The sequence below is a fragment of the Bactrocera oleae genome, chromosome 3 (assembly GCF_042242935.1).
Source record: "Bactrocera oleae isolate idBacOlea1 chromosome 3, idBacOlea1, whole genome shotgun sequence".
Lineage (NCBI taxonomy): Eukaryota > Metazoa > Arthropoda > Insecta > Diptera > Tephritidae > Bactrocera > Bactrocera oleae.
The window spans coordinates 23912507-23932870 of NC_091537.1; the positions used below are offsets into that span (position 1 = coordinate 23912507).

Consider the following 20364-nt stretch of genomic DNA (forward strand, 5'->3'; position numbering starts at 1 on the left):
TCACTTTCCACCATGCATATCAAGCAACAATGATTATATCGGGGTATAATCGTGAATAATACGTTTAAAGTATGCCACCTTGTGACCAAAAATTGTCTAAATCGAACCAAAACTTTTCAAGCCCCTAAGTACTAAATATGTGGACCCCAGTGCCTATCGTTGACCTTGTACCGAAAATATCAGTCAATCCACAAAGAAATCTCAAACGAGTATACCATTTGACTTTGCGAGAGTATAAAATGTTCGGTTACATCCGAACTTAGCCCTTCCTTACTTGTTTCTTGTATATTCAAAACTTAAGACATAAAATCAATTATAGTAATTTTTTATAGTAACATTTTTTAACACGAAGAAAAGAATTTTTCATCACAAGTGCTGACCGTTAATTTGAGCATCTGAGGGTAACGCTTGGCGAGTCGAAGATAGTTTATGTGTAATAGTAAGACTAGAGATTATTTTTGACCTAATCTGTCAAGAGCGCCGCCAAAAAATTAATTTTAAGTTATTGAGTCTTAAATTGTTTACATCCTTTTTACACCTCGTTTATAAAGTTAACAGTAGAGTTAACATTACAAGCTGAACAGACATTTTGTTCCCACTTTAGGTAAATTTCCTGAACTTTACTACAATAAAAATCTATTACATCAGCTTTTATTTATTTTATTTTATTTTGCTTTTCTTCTACAGAATTTAGAATTGGAAGACCAGTTCGAAACTTCATCGTTGGAGTACAGCACATTTTTTGATATTTGAGTGGCGCCTGTTTTCATTTTATTAGTTTGTTTAAAAACAAATGATCCTGGAACAAATTAGTCAATCCTGATTATTTTCATTTTCAAATATATCCAGTATGTTACTATATCCACCTATAATAGTGACTTGATAGCTTAAAGAGCACCCAAATTTTCACATCTGATCACCGATAGTCAGAAATAACTCGGTTATGAGTGTGAACATGCCGTCCAAAGTTCAGTTGTACACTTTTGGCGGCAAGATCAAAAAATGCATGTTAAATGACTGCTCTTGAATGTATCACTCACTTATTCAATTGCCGTCAATTACGCGGCTGTCACGAAAGCGCTTAGCCGACACATTCTCCACTTCCGCGGAGAAACGACTAGTGTACTTCTTCTTAACACAACACCATTACTAACATCTGTCATGATATTCAGCGCAATCAAAGAAAACCTCATACTAACATTAACAAACAAATTAACGATATACGAGTATACATACTTAATATCTAAAGAAAAGCGTGTTGTAAAGATTTTGGAGCGCCGCAGTTTATTTAAACACGCGTTCTTTGTGCAAAAAATCGTCGAAAGAAGTGAAAATAAGATGAAATAGAAATTAAAATTTCACACCAATTTGTCGCGTCAACTTGTTGCTGTACTATCTCAATTAGACCCGCTTAAATGCAGGCATTCAGCGGTTTCGCCTCCGTTTGCCTCACATATTTGTATTTCCTCTCCCACTCTCATTCACTCTTGCTGCAGTATCTGGCTTTTTGGCTTACGTCTTCCACTTTTTATTCGGCGTTTTTCCAAGTTCACAGCTCTCACATCTCTGTCGTCTGGGATGGGTAGTTCGCTTGTAGTTCGACCACCACAAAAGTTTTTCAAGTGTTTTCACTTTTCCAACTTGTTGAGTCGCTGCTAAAGTTGTTATGACTAAGTGGCCTGCAGTTTGAGGCCAATTCAATGGATAGTGTTTACAATTTGGTGTTGAGTGTTGCAGCCTGTTTTTGTTGCATCTATCAACACAAGCATCTCACGCAGCTGGCGGCAAAACATTTCATCAGTTTCAGCTTCATTTCGGCGGGTCGAGAGCCATTTATGTTTAAATAATTTGCTTACTAACCCAGTTTAAATTGCTTCCATGTACAATTTAAGGTGTGTTTTGCTTGCATTTTTTTACCCACAGCTTGACGGGTTTTCAAAAACTCATAACGGAATTCAATTTCTTCGTGTATAATTATATACTTATACATAAAAATGGCTGTAAAAGCATTTCTCCATAACAATATATTTATAAACATATTTATCGGTATGTGTACATATATACACTAAGTTGTAAAAGCATTTTTATATAACAATATATTTATAAACATATTTATCGGTATGTGTACATATATACACAAAGTTGTCAATAAATTGTAAATATTTTCACAGCTGGCGTTTAGCTACTGGAAAACAGATTTCAGCAATACAGACACAACACTTTAATTGCATTAAGCTAAAAATTGGTTATATGACGATCTGGCGTTTACAGGGCTAATTAATAAATAGTATTTATACCCTGAATAGAGTATATTAAGTGTACCACAAAGTTAGTAACACCTCCTTTAAAATATAAATATGTACATATAAATGATCAGCTGAGTCGATTTAGCCATGTCCACCGTATGTCTGTATATACGCGAACTAGTCCCTCATTTGATGAGATATCGATCTGAAATTTTGCACACGTCCTTTTCTCCCCAAGAAGTGCATATTTGTCACGACATTAGACTACTACCTCATATAGCTGCCATACAAACTGATCGGTCAAAATCAAGTTCTTGTATGGAAAACTTTTTCATTTGACGAGATAGATTCACGAAAATGGGAACGGCTTATTATCTAAGGCTGTGTAATATTCGAATAAGTTGTTAAGATTGGAGCACAATAACATATATTTGCCATACAAACTGAAAGACAAAAGTCAAGATAAAGACATTTGTACAAGTATAACCTTTTATGCAATCACAAAAATTACGTGACGTGATGTGGAACCAAATTAGGCTCAACAGAGGCTAGTGGCTTCTTCAGTGGCATGCTGAAACAATTTTCATTGTAGAAGAAGTTTTTAATAAACACATCGACAAAATCTACACAAAAACTTTCAATGGCGCAAAAACTGTTATTTCAAGGGTTCCCATACAGCTGCTGTAATTTCTGTGAAAAAGGGGTTAAAACTGTGGCAAAAGTGTACAAGTGGTCGTTTAGAAGGTGTTGTAAGGCCGTTAGGCAATACACACACATCCAGCAGTGGCTCAAAAACAATACTCCTGGTTTCATAGCTGCATGTAATTTGACGTATTGACCACATTTGGTTCTATTGGACTATAGTTTGTTATCAGAGTTGAAGAACATAGCCTGTCGAACACCACATAGATATTTAGAGAGTCTCAGAAAATCTTTTGTTCAATACCAATCGTAACTGTGCGTGTTGCGCTGAATGGCCGAAACGTTTGAGGGCTTGTATAATAGCAAATGGTAATTATTTCGAATCAAATTTTGTAACTCCCTTATCTAATATATGCATTAATAATCAAAATTGACTTTATTAAAAAATGTATTATGGTTAAATTTTTATAACGGCGCGAACTTGTAACAGAACCTATGGTAGTACTAAGTAAGCTTGCTGAAATAAGTTTTTCTTGGTTTTTTTCTTAATCCTTTTCACAACAAGCTAATTATCTTTTACTTAGTAGCTATCTAGACTTATAATTTCATATGCGAATTTCGATTTAATTTTATGAAATAAATATACTTGTTTAAATTCAGCGACTAAAATTCCACTCGATTACCCAAACTCGTAAAACGAATTATATAAGAAGCTTATTATTCAGCGTCAAAATAAATACATACATACATCTAAAAAGTAGTTTTCATGTTTTAAAATGCCTGAGCGTGTCTAACGTTGGGCACGATCTAATACATATTGCACAGTATTCTAAATTTAGAGTCATTGTCACGTTTTAGCGCTAAACAAGCTGTGAGTGAGAATTATGAAATGAAGAAATGGTTAAATAAATGAACAATCGAAATAGAAAACACATCGCAATTAAAACACAGTAAAAAATAATACTAATGACTCAATCTAAAAGTGAATAAAATCCACCAAAAAAAACGTTGAATACTACATTTTTTTTATGGAACTAATATTTCTGTATAAAATCTGGCAATTGACATCTCATATCATGTTAAAATGTAAAATTGTTGCATGAAAAAATAAATTAGGCTGACTAGTGGTGCTAGTGATCCATAGTAGTTCTAAAGTATTCGATTTCGCAGCAGAGAAGGGAGAACTGTATTAATATATACATCGAAATTATCTGTCAAAGCAAAAGACAGAAGCAAAGCGAAGCAAAAATTGTATGTGAATTAGTAATTAGTGAGCATCTCTAACCGCTAATCATGACGACCGTCCGATTTAATTAGAATTATATTTTTTAAATTATAAAAATATATGTCACATACATACATACACCGCAAATTGAAACCTAGTTTTAAAGCGTTTAATTTTCTATGAAAGTGTGTATTATACTACTGCCTTAAAACGACTTCATGTGACTGAAGCGCCACAAAAACAAGCGCAAAACTCACTACACGAACAAAGCAAAAACAATTAGTTTGAATTATGCATCATTAGTAATTGTTTATTATACGAATTATACTTGTGTTCAAAATAAAAATACAAAAAAGATAAAACGTTTGGACCGAATACATACTTGTAATACCCTGCACAAATACAAAATATTCCACATATTTGTAGACAGTTTCGAATTTTTTAATTCAAAATTTTGGGATTAAAAAATTTAGTTTAAATTTTTATTTTTTAATCCAAGATGTTTGAGATTAAAAATTTAAAAGATTACTTTTTGATTTGAATGAACGCAAAGAAATGTTAATTCCAAGCAAGTTTTTTTTTAATTCTGGATTATATGCTTAAGAATAAAATTTTTATTTTTTAATCCGGTATGCGGGATAAAAAAAAAATATTTTTATCCCGTATTTGGGATTACAAAATAAAAAATTTTAATGCAAATGTAAATTCAATTATTTTCTTAATGTATCATTCGCAATCCTGATGGCAAATATATGTTATAGTGACTCGATATAAACAATGTTTTCTTGTAACATTGGCTTAGAGAGTATAACTTATAGAGTCTCCGACGTTTCTTTCTGATTGTTACAGACTGCATGACAAACTTAATATACCCTGTTCAGGGTATAATAAATATAATTTTCTCTCTCCATATACATACTTGTACATAAGTACATATTTGTTTTCGTTTTGTGTCAATTTGTGAACATACAAATGAATTTGAACACGATTCAATAACAACTTTCAACATTTACGAATTTGTTCAAGCCGTTTTTTGTAGCGTAATTCTTTTTTTAATATTTTTTGCGCACTCGAGCAGCGGCGCATCTTTGAGTGAATCGTGTGAATTGATAGCTGGAGGCGACTCAGGCTCTGAACGCAGTTGCTGACGCCTGAGTCTGACATCATTGCCTTTTTAGTATGAATTATCTAAGAACGATGACGTGCGAGCGTGAATGAACAATTTCTGTGTGCTCAAATACGCTCTTGAGCTTTTGTTGTTATTTATTATATTTCTTATTGTTTTTTTTTTTTTGTTATATTTTGCACAGGTGCGGCTTATTTATACATTTTCCGGAAATTGTGCTTGAACATGAGAGCCAGGGTTAATGTCAGTTTAAAATTAATTGGCTGCCAGTCGCTGGGAAAGTTGTTTGATAATTGTCTAAGGCCAAAATTGGAATGTTTTGATTCTATCATTACTTTTTACATATATAGTGACATGTATCACATCATCGTAAATTTTTCTCCAAATTAAAGATTTTAAATTATACTTACACTAGTTATATTATTTAATGTTTTGTTTTTTGTACTCGCATTATTGTTTTATGCTTATTTCTCGGCAAAGTCGCTTTGGTCAGCATTTACTGCCTGGAGCTGCAATATGTTAATGAACATCTGTGGCGAATTTGTTGAATATTTAATTCGCTGTAAGCATTTTGACTACAAGTGTTGCAAATTCATCATATTATTTTGATAGCGCATGTACATACACTTACCACTTATAACACTATATACATATAAACGGATCTATCTGTGTGTATGTATAATCAAATAAACACTCTGTAGAGACAGCACCAATGCATCGTATTTTGCTCTGAAGCTTCAATTTGTCGCCAGCAATTTAAGAGATACAATAATAAGTAAACACAGTCGGCTGACAATGAAATTTATTACTCTCGTCACCAGACACCGACTGCTCCAACAGTTCTTCACTCAAACATGCTACCGTCAGTAACAATAGTACTCATTATATAATGCAAATCAACTTTTAATTGCCCACAAAAAGCGAGAAAATAACTAAAATTTAAGAAGTAATAATGGAATTTTTATTGAACGGTATTATTGTAAACTAGCACAGATAGAAAGGCGAACTTCAACATAATTTAGGTATACATATATGATAAATTAAATTGTATGCACACACTGGCATTTTAGCCGACTTCAGTAAATCATGTTTATACAATTTTATCACTCTAGCGGCATTCAGGTCTTCTATGAAACACCTCAAAACCCTAAATCCATGAGCAGAGAATCCAGGGTTTGATTACAGTACTGCTGCCTTTGAGGCCAGATCTCTGAAGTCTGCGCCGTATTGTATTTAGAGATACATATGTATATCGAATTCCTTTTTGAACAAAATTTTTTCCGATTTTCTTAGACTAAGCAGTGGTTTCTTCTCAAAAAGGAGAATAATAGCTTTATCCTTACTTTTAGATGCAACGTAATTCCTCCCTTTTCCTGGCTTGCCATCTATGTTTCCAGTTTTTTCGTAAAGGTCAGACCACCGCTTCACAAATGTACAACTCGTACTTAAATACTTTGGAGTTGCTTCAAATACTGAGCACTAATCTAACTTCAAATACGGCACAACGTGACACATTAAGAAGATCGAAAAAAACGAACCGAATTGTACGATTCAGTGATCGCAATTGAACATGTGTTAATTTGCAATAAAATAAAAAACAGTTTTCCGCGAATTTATCACGCAAAGAAAAAACATTATTTTTTGAACGTATTGTATATAGACAAGTAGTCATATACGCCGATACAGCAAAAAACACTTCAAATAATTTTAGTTTGCCAAACTTCAGATACTTATTATTCGAACGACCAACAGGTATAAACTAGTATAATCAAAATAGAGATATAATAGCAAGCAATTTTTTCATTTTAATGAAGTGTACAAACACTCGCTTGTATTGAGTGGCATAACTTTGCTGCTACTTCCAAATAAATGATTTTGTTAAAAGAGAGCAGAGAGGTGACGAATCGAAGAAGGCTTTTTGAATTCATTCATCCATTTACACAATACTAATACATAAATACTCTAATACATGTAGACCAGATATTTCTTCGATTCGCATACACCCCATGTAAGGGAAAAATAGAAGTGATGGGGTACTAAATCAGGGCGGTTAAACGAATGGTCCATATTACCAAATATTGTTTTTTTAGAATGCTTTTACCAATGCCTCTTTTTGGAAACTATTAAAACCGCTAAACAAGTTATTCGTATGCTCACATGCGCCTGAAATTGCGTATCGTATTCAATAAAAATATATGGATGTAATGTCAATGACGCGTATGTTTCAGTATTTTTTTTTTTGCACCACACGCAAGTAGACTTTCTAGCGATCTTATTAACATATGTGGCATCTAAAAAAGAAAGGGTGATCACGCGAAATAATATTTATTCGAGTCATATTTAAACCCAGGGTGGGCTTATATGTGACTTAAGGATCGGTCTCAATCATTTCGCAATCCGCACCAATATTTCCTTGCAATACAACTAAATGTGGACGGTGTGGAGAAGAAAAAGCGGTAACAATAAATTCAATAGAAACTGATTTGAGTAATAAAATGCACTGATTGGGTGCGAATTTGGAAAATATTTTTAATCTTAAGTTTTGTATAAAGTTTTTAAACGCATAGCAATGTCTTGAGGAAAGTTCTAAGAAAAAGTCGGTCATTTACCAAGATTTCTATTGTACCTATATGTAAATATAAAGCTCCGGCATCCTCATATTTCTAATATAATATATGTATAATATACCATTTAGTTGCGGAATTCGAAAACCGCGATAAAAATTGTTTAATGCGACATGTTAATTTCAATTTCAAAAAAGAGAGACAGAGGTCATTATAAAACCAAAACGATAATGAAAAAGTACGCCTAACCAAACTTAACAAAGCTTCGCACGAAACATTTATATGCCCAACACACAATTTTATAAAGTAAATATCATCATATCAGAATATTCGTTGTTATGCCCTGAACAGTTGACAAGCGTGGCGAGCTGAGTCGATTTACCCACGTCCGTTTGTCTGTCCGTCTGTATATACGCAAACTAGTCCCTCAGTTTTTAAGATATCAATCTGAAATTGAAGGCACGCGTTATTTTCTTTTCAACAAGCTACTTATTTGTCGGAACCGTCGATATCAGACCACTGTAGCATATAGCTGCCATACCAACTGAACTATCAAAATCAAGGTCTTGTATGAAAAACTTTTGTATTTGGCAAAATATAGGTATTCACGAAGATTGATATGGATTATTATCTAAGGCAACGGTATAAACGTCGCTATATAGCTGCCATACATACTGACCGTTTAAAATCAAATTCTTCTGTGCAAACTTTTTTATTTGTGACGGGTATTATAGCTGCGGTGCCAACCAAAGTTAACGTTTTTTCTTGTGCTTGTTATTTAGAAAATTCTTATAGATTTCAGTAAAATGTTTCGGTCGGGTGTAAAAGTTTAACTCCCTCACCGCTATGTGATTTTCAGCAGTAATTTTATCCTCAAAATATGCAATAAATATTTATAAAAAGTGTGGGCAAAATAATTATATACATACATATACATAAGTATATAAGTATATTGTAAGCACTTGCTTGCTCGCCATATTTAATTAGTAGCTTATAGCATTTCAATATTTTTTAACAACAAAGGACTGAAAATTACAAATTGATTTGATGCTCAAAAATGGAAAGTTTTCACGAGTTCATACATTCAAATATTCATTTAAGCGCTGTTGCATTTGTAAATATTACACACATTTGTATGTATGTATGTATGTATGTCTTAGAGTTTATTAGCAAGCGAGTCATTAACTTTGAAAAGCTTGGCCTTGAACTCATGTCTGAGTGAAATGAAATTCGTTTGCATGCATCACCGCTTTCATATGTTTACAACCCTAGATATGTATATGGGACATACACATGTATATGGGATATATATTTAAATGAATTTGACCGCAATTTATAAAAAAATCTTAAACGAAAAAATTGATTAATTTTGAATACTCACCCACAAATGTACAAAATGATTAATCAGGAATTTCATACAATGTTTAAATTTTTTGACATGTTGCCCATAAACATACAAGTAAGTGGAGGCCAATTTATGGCTATAAACGATACTTCAGTCATAGATGATGGTTGGTTGATTGGTTGAAAAGGAAGGCCCAAGAGCATCAGACCTCAGACAGCCGAACTTAGGTTATCACTAGGCCCAATGTGATCCCGGGTGGCAATCAAATTAATTCTTACCCAACACCTCAGTAGTTTTAGTAAAAATCTTGATTTTTTTACACCCCAGCTGCCCGATGTTTCTTAAATTGGAACATTAGGAACCGTAGGGTTTATCCCGTCTTATCCGGATGAAGGCTGGCCATTCGCATAAATGATGTTCGAGCGTCTCTTCATCTTCCGCGCATGCTCTGCATTCCGCCGAATCCACTTTTCCCATTTTCTGAAGGTGGAAGGTGGTAGGTGTCATGTGTTGACCCTCACAATATTACTAAGTTCCCTTTTGCCTAGAAGTAGGGGCTTTTTGGTCTGTTTGTCATTAACACTACCCCAAAGTAACTTTGTAGTATGCCCTCTGTTGCTGGTGTTTCAATACATAAGTTATTCTGCTAGGGTCTATTGCTTCAAACAGCCATAAAAGGAGCTGAATGGTCTGGGGCAGCTCAGGGGAAATGTGTTTCCAGCTGCCACCGAGCGTGCTAGCTCGTCTGCGTTTTCATTTCTTTCTATTCTTATATGAACGAGTATCCAGATGATTTTAACCGAGTTACCTACTGAGAGTGTAGATATTCCTTGCATGCATAACCTAACACAGTGAGACTTACTATTGGCGCTTTCGATAGCCTTAATTGCCGATTGGCTATCCACTAGAAGGTTTATGGAATTGCTGGTTAAGAGATAAGCCCACTTGGCACCTTCTGTTATACCCACAATTTCGGCCTGAAAGACTGAACTGTCGTTATTTAATTTGTAGCTACTGTGTCTAGATTACCGAAGAAGAAGAAGTTCCTGTTCCTATTTCATCCGTTGATCCATCCGCGAATATGTAGATTTCGTTATTTACTCTTCTCTACTGGGGAATGAAGACATTGTGTTGAATTACTCATAGATCTACTTTCTTCGCATTGCCAATTTAGTCCGAGTTTATTAACAAGTTCGAGATTAATGCCATGCCTTAGTGATGCCGAGTCTGTCTCAAATGGCCTAAAATCATGAGCCGCCTCATATTTAATACCTCATAATTCATAAAATCATTATTTTCATTCAATTCATTCATTGGCCACGGTGAACGATATTGCGATACTCCAACGTTTTGGCATTCTCAAAATCCGTGAAATAACCGCCTAGTTTCTATTTCGCTTTCGCTTAAGAGGGTTTTGGCCAATCGACTGTCAGAACAACTGAGACAAATTATCCTTCTGCTGCATAGCTATATAACCAGCGTCTGTCAAACACCTTTACCTTTACTCTGTCATTGGTTCTTTTTTTGGAAAAAGCTTCTATATTTTCAACGGATAAAATATAATGTAAAGCAACACATGCTTTACTAAAAGCTTATTGTAATTTACTCATCTGTGTGATGTGTGCAATCACGGCATAGTCATACAAATTTTTTAAAATTAAAGAACCAAAGCGAGTGGACAACCAAATCGACTAAAGCTGTAAGTCTACTCCTCTAGGATTTTATGACTTTAGCACTTAAGATTGCAGCTGCACTCAAATCTTAACATAAAATGAACATTTGAATCATTAACTGAATGGTGGTCATTTCGCTACATTTGCCCAACGCCCAAAGAATCATGAGGTTACATACCGCGACACTCCCATTCACATAAATACAGCTATTAAATGAGCTCGTTACAAATTTAAAGGTTTTGTAACCAATTGGTTTTGTCCTCGACCAGTTGTAGCGTTTTATGTATTGTGGGTTTTTGAGGTTATGACGTTGTGGAATAAAATGAAAATATCCACATGATGGGTCAAATATAAATGGTTCTCAGTGATGTGCTTTCTTATATCATTTTATAACATACTTATATATACATATATATATCATACGAATACGTGAGTACATAGATCATATATGATAGATATCATAACATAAATTTATTATACATTTTATACGGCTTAAATAATTGTAGAAAACATATACGATATCAAAAGAGGTACTTACATTTTTACTGGGAAGATACTGAAGCGATCTATAAAATAAACAGAAAAGATAACTAATTTATTAGCTATAACTTTACAACGAACTTCAGTTTTATAATAGTTCTAATTTATATAACATACAATAACAATATATCTTTATTTCAAAACAAAAAACCAAAAAATAATGTTAACTTTGGTTGTACCGAAGCTATAACACTCTTCACAGAGTTCCGTTGTTTTGGACACTAATTCTTGCCAAAACGGTCCGAGATCCGCGGTTTCGACAAATAAACAGTTGGGAGAAAAGAAGTGTGCAAAATTTCAGATCGATATCTCAAAAACTGAGAATTAGTTCACACGTACGAGTATACATACAGGCGAATATAGCTACATAGACTCAGCCGATCATATTTATATATGATATATTATATATATTAATATATTTTTTGGGGTCTCCGACGTTTCCTTCCTTCGGGGTGTTACCAGAAACTTAATATATGTACCATGTTCAGGGTATAATACATAATTGAGAGATGTTCGAAACCCAAACCAAAGGCACCCCTCCTGAAGCTTTCTTAGTTAACAATGACTTGTGCTGCTTTTAGCTCCAATGAAGGGGCTTCAAATAATAAGAACTCAGAAAATTATGTAGAGGTGAGTTTTAGACAATTTAACAGGACAATAATGAAATCCATAGGACTGGATGTACAAAATACTTTGTAATCTTTAATTCTATTTGACTCTCTACTTCTCTTCTAAAGTCGCCTGCAGTTAACGCGGTGTGGAGTCCAATCGACAACACTTGGTGTGAATTAAATACCATATTTGACCCTCTGGCGTTTGTAAAGCCAATTCACAGTGACACACTAAAACTGAATTTCTTAAAGATGAATTTAACAATATGTTTGTCCCAAATATATATTTTACTCTAGGAAAAAATTATAAAACAGTACTAAATCCCTATAAGATCCAAAAAGTAAGTTATAGGTACAGCTATATTTTATATTCATAATAGCCATAAAACATTACCGTTTTTAATTTGTTTAACCGGCTTTGGTGGGCAAAATGTGCATTTATATTTCTACCTACATAAACCTACAAATATATTTAGCCTCTCATTTTTGTGGCAATTTACGAGCTCAACCCCTAATTTATGCGCGTACAACATTTCTTTATTATATTCTAGTTATCCTTTCACTTGGCATTACCATTAAATGGGACATAACCCTGTAGGAACAGTGCAACTACCAAGATACATTTTTAATTCAGAACTAGTTTGACGGTTAATATGTACGAGTATATGGATCTATCTGAAATTATTAAATAATATTCAAGGTAAAGACAGTTTATAATATGTGATCAAGTGGTAATTAATAGGTCGAATATTCAATATTATGTGTTTTATTTTTTTTTGTTATTTGAAACCTTGATTATTCAATCGATTTGAGTTTCGAAGAATCAAGGCCTAATTAATCACATAATTCCGTAATTTAATATATGACAGCTCAAAGTTTGAGTAATAATAATTTCTTTTTAATTTTATTATTATTTATTTATTATTATTTTTTTTATAACTTTTTTATTTTTGCGAACCCTAATTTCGCTTGACCTTTCGTTTTTATTCATTTCGAAAAGTAGAGTGGAATTTTTCTGTGGAGGGGTTGAATGCATTCAAACATACAATTTCACATATATTTTTACATATTTAGCTGTTTATTTTGAATAGCATTCTGGAACCGCAGGACTATTATATTCTTTTAACTGCCGGGAATATAATCGCCGGCACGTCATTCCAGAGTATTTTTTTTTCGGTTTGTATTACTTTGGTGAACTCATTCTACTAAGAGTTACGCCACCATTTTATTTTCGTCTTCCACGCAGCTTTATTTATTGTTCGCCTTTTCTATGATTTTAATTAAAGCCAACCCATACGGTCATTAAATTAGGTTTGTTGCCCTCAACCACAATAAAGTGGGAGAAATAAAATTTCGAGCAAATGTGAAGAAAAATAAGCCAAATATGGTATTCATATGGGTTCCCAAAGAAATCAACAGCACTGTCTTTCAAGTTAGCTGAAGCGAAAATTCGCAAATTCAAGATATTCTCATAGATACAAATATATTAACATACCTACAACATATTTATAAATGATTTGAGTTTAAGCAGAGTTTCCCAGTCTCCCTTGTCGCACACTTCAATCGGCTAGAATTGACTCGCGCCACTACCCACTCAGCCGCCAGCTGCCAAGCTTTTCGCCACGGGCTGCATTTTCGCTAGACACTCGATAGCTTCGACAGGAAGTCGCTTATTTATGACAATGTGCTTCAATGTTCTGTGAAATTAAATTCTAAGAGATTATCGCCATAAAAAATAATGTACACACCAGTGGCGGTCCGGCGCTAGGTGCTTACAAGGCACCCGAACCCGTCGCAGTAACCGTAAATTACCATAATAAATTTGTATGCCGCGCAACGGGTTGCGATGAAAAGTGGTTTGAAAGCGACTGTCAAGTCAAGTTCAAGGTTCGGATTTATACTAGGCTAGGTGACTCGCATTAGTTGAGTACAAAATTAATGCTTGTGATATACAGTTGTTTATAGTAAATTGAAAGCATTTTAAATATATATATTGAAGTGTGTATTTAGGAATATTGTTTGGTTATTTAAGTATTATTAGTATTATTTTCAGATATTTTTTCATAGATTACTATCGAAATGCCCACTATACTTTCAATATTCAACTGAAATCAATCTCACTAAAATTTTCAAACGTCCGCTGAAACGCTACGTGCCCAACGGACGCATCGTAGTCAACGCTAAACTGCTCATTGTTGTTACTGTCCAGCATCTTTTTCGTCCAAAAATATTAAATTTCCAATTGCATTCGAAAGAAATCGCAAAAAGAGGCAAAATCCATTGGAAGCGCAGAAAAAGCACTAATTTTTCAATGAGCGAAGCTGATGTAATGAATGAGCGCTCATTGTTCCCCGCATTATGTGTTTATTTTTCTATTTTTTTAACTCTTTTGCATACATCGTAATTTAAGTATTAGCCATAAGCAGTGTATACGAGTATATTAAACCAACGCCAGTGAATGTGTGTGGTCTTCAGTCTTCAAATGAACCAATAAAATATAATACTATTTTGCATTTCAATCGCCTTGCCATGCAGCCTCGTTTATGCAAGTTCGTGCTGTCAGCTAGGAATTATGGATGATTCATGAGTAGCGTAAGAGTTCAAAAAAAATAATTCGTACTTATCCTTACAAATTTTTCAATTCAAAGTAATCTGGCAGATGATGAGCATTAAGAATATTATAATGGGTTACATGAAAGCTTCAAATATAGCCTAGTCTAGACTGGAAACATATGTCCGCGGGGTCCAACCATAAGGAAATGGATATTGGATGAGTTGATTTTAGTGGGCATGCAACGAGGTAATTAGTGTATTTGCATTCAGCACATATTTAGAATCTAGTCTGTATAAGTAGCATTGTCTTTACGACGATCTAGACAAAAGTGTGGCAAGAAAGGTAAAAACTCGATGGAATGATCTATCAGGATGCAAAACTACAAAGTCATAGATCAAAAATACACAAAGCTTGGGCTCACTCGTGACAGAAGGAACTGCAGGATTGGAATACTCACTGGTCACAGTCTGGTGGTGGCACATGCCTGCAGAATGGGGCTGACAAATCGAGATAACTGCAGGAAATGTCAAGAGCAAGGCTTCAAGAAAACAATGGAGCAACTCTTGTGCCCTTGTCTCGCACCAGCAAGGCAACGCTTCAAACATTTGGAGACCCATGAGAAGAAATTTTGGAAAAGATATCGATAGTGAGGCCGCAGAACTTATTAAAATTCTCGTTAAGCGCTGGCACCCTGACGTCTCATGAACTACGTAACGGCACTCCATCTGGCAACGCTATGGACCAAGACTGGCCTATGTGTGGCTCTCGAGCCTACGAGACTAACCTAACCTAACCTGTAAAGGGTTTGTATTAAGTGTTCGTTTAATTTCACCGGAAAGGAGTTGAGAAACCAGTTAATTGCTTCTCTGTGAATTACGCTTAGTGATTATCGAAATTCAGTCACGTCTAAAGTCTGATCGCTTAAATGTAGCACGTCTTCGGCCTATAACAGGACTGTCCCCATATCTCCAGGTTAGTAAGTGATGATTCCGCTCCAACTAAATAATAGATATTGTTTCTGGTGGGCTTGGAAAGTGCCCTATGCTTCTGAACTAACTAGAAGCAATTAGACCTCACTATAGATACTCATTAGAAGGCATCAAGAGTCTTCTGGTAATACAAGTATATTGTTAAGTTTTCGGCGTCTTCGTTTACATCTTATTACTTTGTCAACACACTTTTCCACCAGACTAGAATTCTTTCCAGTGTCTTACACTTCCATATAGTATATAACTAAAATTCGCTCAAATAAAACGCAATTGTCTTCACCGTACAAATGTTGTGAAAAAATACGACGACTTGAGAAGAGCTACATCTATTTAATTTGCCCACATTCTTCTTTTATTTCAAAGGAATTTATTGTTCTCAGGCATTACGTTGCCGGCCTTTCTACACTACTAGATTGTCACTTCTAAGCATATCCACATCTCCGCATTAATCTGTATTTGGTAGTTCAAAATTTATGTCTAACACCGTTATGTAGTTTCGGCAAGCCATTTCTTCATTCCTTTGTTTGTTAAGTAACTTGTTTTATGTGCGGCGACATTTTCATCTTCTCCGTCAAAAGAAAGCAACTGTGTTTGCTTAACAGTTTAGGTAAGAATATTTCCATGAAATTCTTACATAATCTTTCAGGCGTGACTGCGATTGCTGCGGTCGGTCATTAGTTGGTGTCGTCACTTTCTTGACCATCGCTCTTTTCTTATTCACTCTTTTGTAAAGTTCTTTATCACCGCAAAACCAAATTAAATTCGTGACCGTAAAAGGCCAATACAACTGTATTGGCTTAAATTGATAACCAACACATATGTACGCAGATTAAGGTGGGCTAAAATATGTGTAGGAAAGCAAATTAATAAAATTAAATAAAACAAGAAAAAGATTTTTTTCTGTTGCACGGACGCAATAAAAGTTTCCTTAGTTGAAAAATATATGCTATGGAAGTTCGAACTAAACAATTTTTGCAAAGATTGTACCGTTATCTTAGACAAAAATCCATCTCAAATTTCGTGAATATATCTCGTCAAATAAAAAAGTTTTCAATACAAGGAATTGATATTGACCGATTATTTTGAACGACAGCTACATGCTATAGTGATCCGATATCGGATTCCGACAAATGAGCAGCTTTTTGGATGAAAAATGACGTGTGCAATATTTCAGATTTATATAGATAGAGATTCTGGGTGTTAAAAACTTCGTTCAGGTTCATTTTTTGTTGAATTTTATTAAAGCTTTGTTTAAGAATCGCAGCATTTTTCTTTACGTAAGTTTTTTATCATACATGTATAACAAATTATAGAAATAATGTAATATACTACATTTTAAGTTATTGTACATTTTATATATCACCCTAATACTGACTGTTAACACTTTCTGTAGCTCATCGTCTTTAATTTAATCTACATACTATTTACTCACATCCCATGTTTTTTTTGAGAATATGGCAACATAGTTAGACGTACAAACTTCATTTCTGAGGATGCCAACTTCAACACTGGAATCTGGAGTGCATACATATGAACATACATTTTTCATCTGCCAATGGGAAACCAGCTTCATCGAACTTGCCGAACGAGGCAACATTTCCCCTACGCCTGAATATGTGCGTATACATATATGTATGTAGATATGTACGTGCCCCCTTTGCACTACTGCATAAGCATATAGCCATAAGAACTTCAATCAGGAAGTGTAAAATTCTGGGACAAAATTAATACTTCTTTCATTGCATTCTTCTTCAATCCGCAATTTCAAGTGCATACACTTTGTGAAATCAACGAAGATGGTTCAGACGAGATGCAATCTCACAACTGAAGACGAGTGTGGCTTGTATGTTGCACATATTATTATGTAAGGGATGGATTTGTGTGTGCCGGGATCGCTCCATTGATTGCGAATGCCAGTGCGTGCCGCTTTGAAAAGAAAAATTTGCTAGTTCTTTATTTTCTTTGTTTTGTTTTGGCGAGTTGTAGGTTTAGATGCTATAAGTACGTATTTATGTAGTAGTGATTATGGCTTTGGGAAACTCCCAATTTTTCCGAACTTAATGGTTGCCGGTACGCAAGACCTATGAGTTCATCGAAGAAACAGGCTATTTCGGTGAAGTTGGGCAAACGTATGTTGTTGGGCTCTATAAGGCTAAGTAATATATGAAGAGAGCCTTTGTATTGTACTTTACCAACACATATTAGGATCCAGTTTTAGCAGAGGGTTGAGCTTGCAGTAGAATTTTTTACCAGTAATTCGTGTGATGATACCGATATTGAATATAAATGACATTCAGTGATTCTAATCCTAAGGGTACTACCTTGACCTGACAAAAATATTTTCATCGACTACCTTTAGCATGGTAAAATAATCAATAAGCATCTGAATCGATTGTACGTCGAGATCAAAGTTAGGACAAATTGTTAGGTCAAAAACTTTAAATTAGCTACTTGTAAACGCGGACTACTTAAAATATGAGGGTCGGAGGGTTAAAAAAGTAACAGTGAAAATATCAAAATTTCTTGAATGGCATTGCAACCTTTTAAAGTTTCCCCGTTAACTTTAATTTACTTCGCAAATTGCAGCCTCACCCGCAAGATGATTACGAATTGACTTTGAACACACAACATCTTCATTTATATAATTTTCATACCCCGAATAAAGCATATAAATTTTGTTACGAAGTTTGTAACATCCAGAAGGAAACGACGAAGACCCTAAAAAATATAAACATAAATGATCAGTGAGACGAGCTGAACGGATTTGAACATGTCCGTCTATCTGTCCGTTTGTCTGTCCATATATACGAAAACTAGTCCTTCAGTTTTTAAGATATCGATCTGATCGCCGATATCAGACCACTATAGCATTAGCTGTTATACAAACAAAGCGAGCAAGGTCAAGTTCTTGTATGAAAAACTTTTTTATTTTACGAAATATCGAAATTTGACATGGATTATTTTCTAAAGCAAGTCTACAAATTCCGACCAAATTGTTAAAATTGGATCACTAGAGTATATAGCTGCCATACAAACTGACCGATTGAAATCAAGTTATTGTATGAAAATTTTTTTTTTTTGAAAGGAATTATGGCTTTGGTGAAGCCAAGTTAAATTTTTTCGTTTTTTTTTTTTTTTTATTTCTGCAACTATGTTAAGATCTGCATATAATAAATAATGTACGAATGTGTTTTATATGCTTGCTTCGACAGAAGTAGCACACTGATGAGGTAATTTACACACTACAAAGTCCAAATGGATGCAATTGTAACGAGGGGTTATGATGCTGGCGATGGCGTCAATGCTGCTGCTTTTGCAGTTACTGACGAGTTGTTAACGAAATTTGCCGAAGTAGGAAATGCATTGCTGCTAAGTAACTTCCAAATGGCGGCTAGAAGTATCAAGATGAGTTGTGAGTGTGTAACAGAGTGGGTAGGTGCTCCACAACAAACGAATGTGAGAACGCGGATATGTTTCTAATAAAGTTCACTTGCCCCAGAAAGCAGAACAGCAAATGTGCAAATGAAGCACAACGAGCAATATGCTCACTTTACTTGAAAGACGTGAAATGAAATGACGAAGACTGTATAAAATCGAATGAAGACATGTGGTGGAGTATACGCTGCTTCTTACTTATGCTTGTAACTTATGGAAGCATCCATCTAAAATGATTCACAGCAATTGGAAATGGATGGATAAACGATGTTGCATATGTGGTTAATGTTGAGGATGAAAGATTCTTCCAGAAGTCTTGGGTGCGATGCTTGAAATTAAACTATATGTGAATATTGTAATAGCTACAAATAATATGTGGGCAAACATACCATGAAAAACAAAACCACACATTAACTTCGGTTCCACCGAAGCTATAGTACCCTGCACAGGTGCGTTAGCATAAAACGGTATAAAACGATCTTTTTCTTGATTTTGATCGATCAATTTGTATGACAGCTATATGCTATAATACTTCGATCAGAACAATTTGTTTAAAAATTGTATCGTTGCTTGGACAATAATTCGTACCAAATTTTGTGGAGATATCTTGTCAAATAAAAAAGTTTTCCATACAAAAACTTGATTTTGATCGATCAGTTTATTTGGCCATTTCTCTGGTCGCTAACTTACATATTTACTGGTTTTAAAAGACTGATATTTGGCGCAAAACAATTATAAATTTCACAAAGTCAACTTGCACCTTTTTTTCATCAAAATTTCCCACCATCATATTGCAAAACTCATTTCAAATTAAAAATCGAACACCTCCACGAAAAAAATTATCTATATGCGTACATATACATATATACATATTTGTAATTATAATTTTTTAATTTTTTAAATAAATAAAATCTTCAGTAATTCAAGGTTTAAGCGATCGCTTACAAAAAAGCTCAAAACAAAATTGAAAATAGCAAAAACACAAAAAAGAATAAAAAAAACCCAACATTATGTTAAAGAGGCTGACAGAAAACGTATCACAAACTCATTTCAACACGCCAAGACTTTAAGAGTGGATTGTCCAAAACATAGAGACTAACAAAAGGTTGTATAAATGTAATTAATCAAGATTAATCTTACAAATTACCATAAGTTACTTTATTATAGTAAACAAAAACATAGTGTTTGAGTGACCCAAGCATGTATCTGTCAGACTAGAGAAGTAAAGGAGAGAAGCATTCTTGTATCTATCTCGTTTTGTTTTAGGTGTTACAACCAACGGTTGTAGTAGGTGAACAAAACTATTATACTCTGTAGCAAAATGTTGCAAGAGTAAAAAAATAATTATTGGAATTCGGATGAAACCACAAAATTGTTTTCTTTAAAGTTTATATTATAATGACCACAGAAACTA

General features: G+C 34.3%; 1 protein-coding gene across 4 annotated transcripts in view; it reads right to left on the minus strand.

Annotated features, from left to right (window-relative positions):
* Positions 1 to 20364, minus strand: part of MESR3 (misexpression suppressor of ras 3) — a 126374-nt gene that overhangs the window by 69351 nt on the left and 36659 nt on the right. For all 4 annotated transcript variants that reach the window (XR_011395072.1, XM_070106283.1, XM_070106282.1 and 1 more), the window contains exon 3: positions 11360 to 11387. The gene's annotated coding sequence lies outside the window, so the exon portion shown is untranslated. The remainder of the gene's footprint in view (positions 1 to 11359; positions 11388 to 20364) is intronic.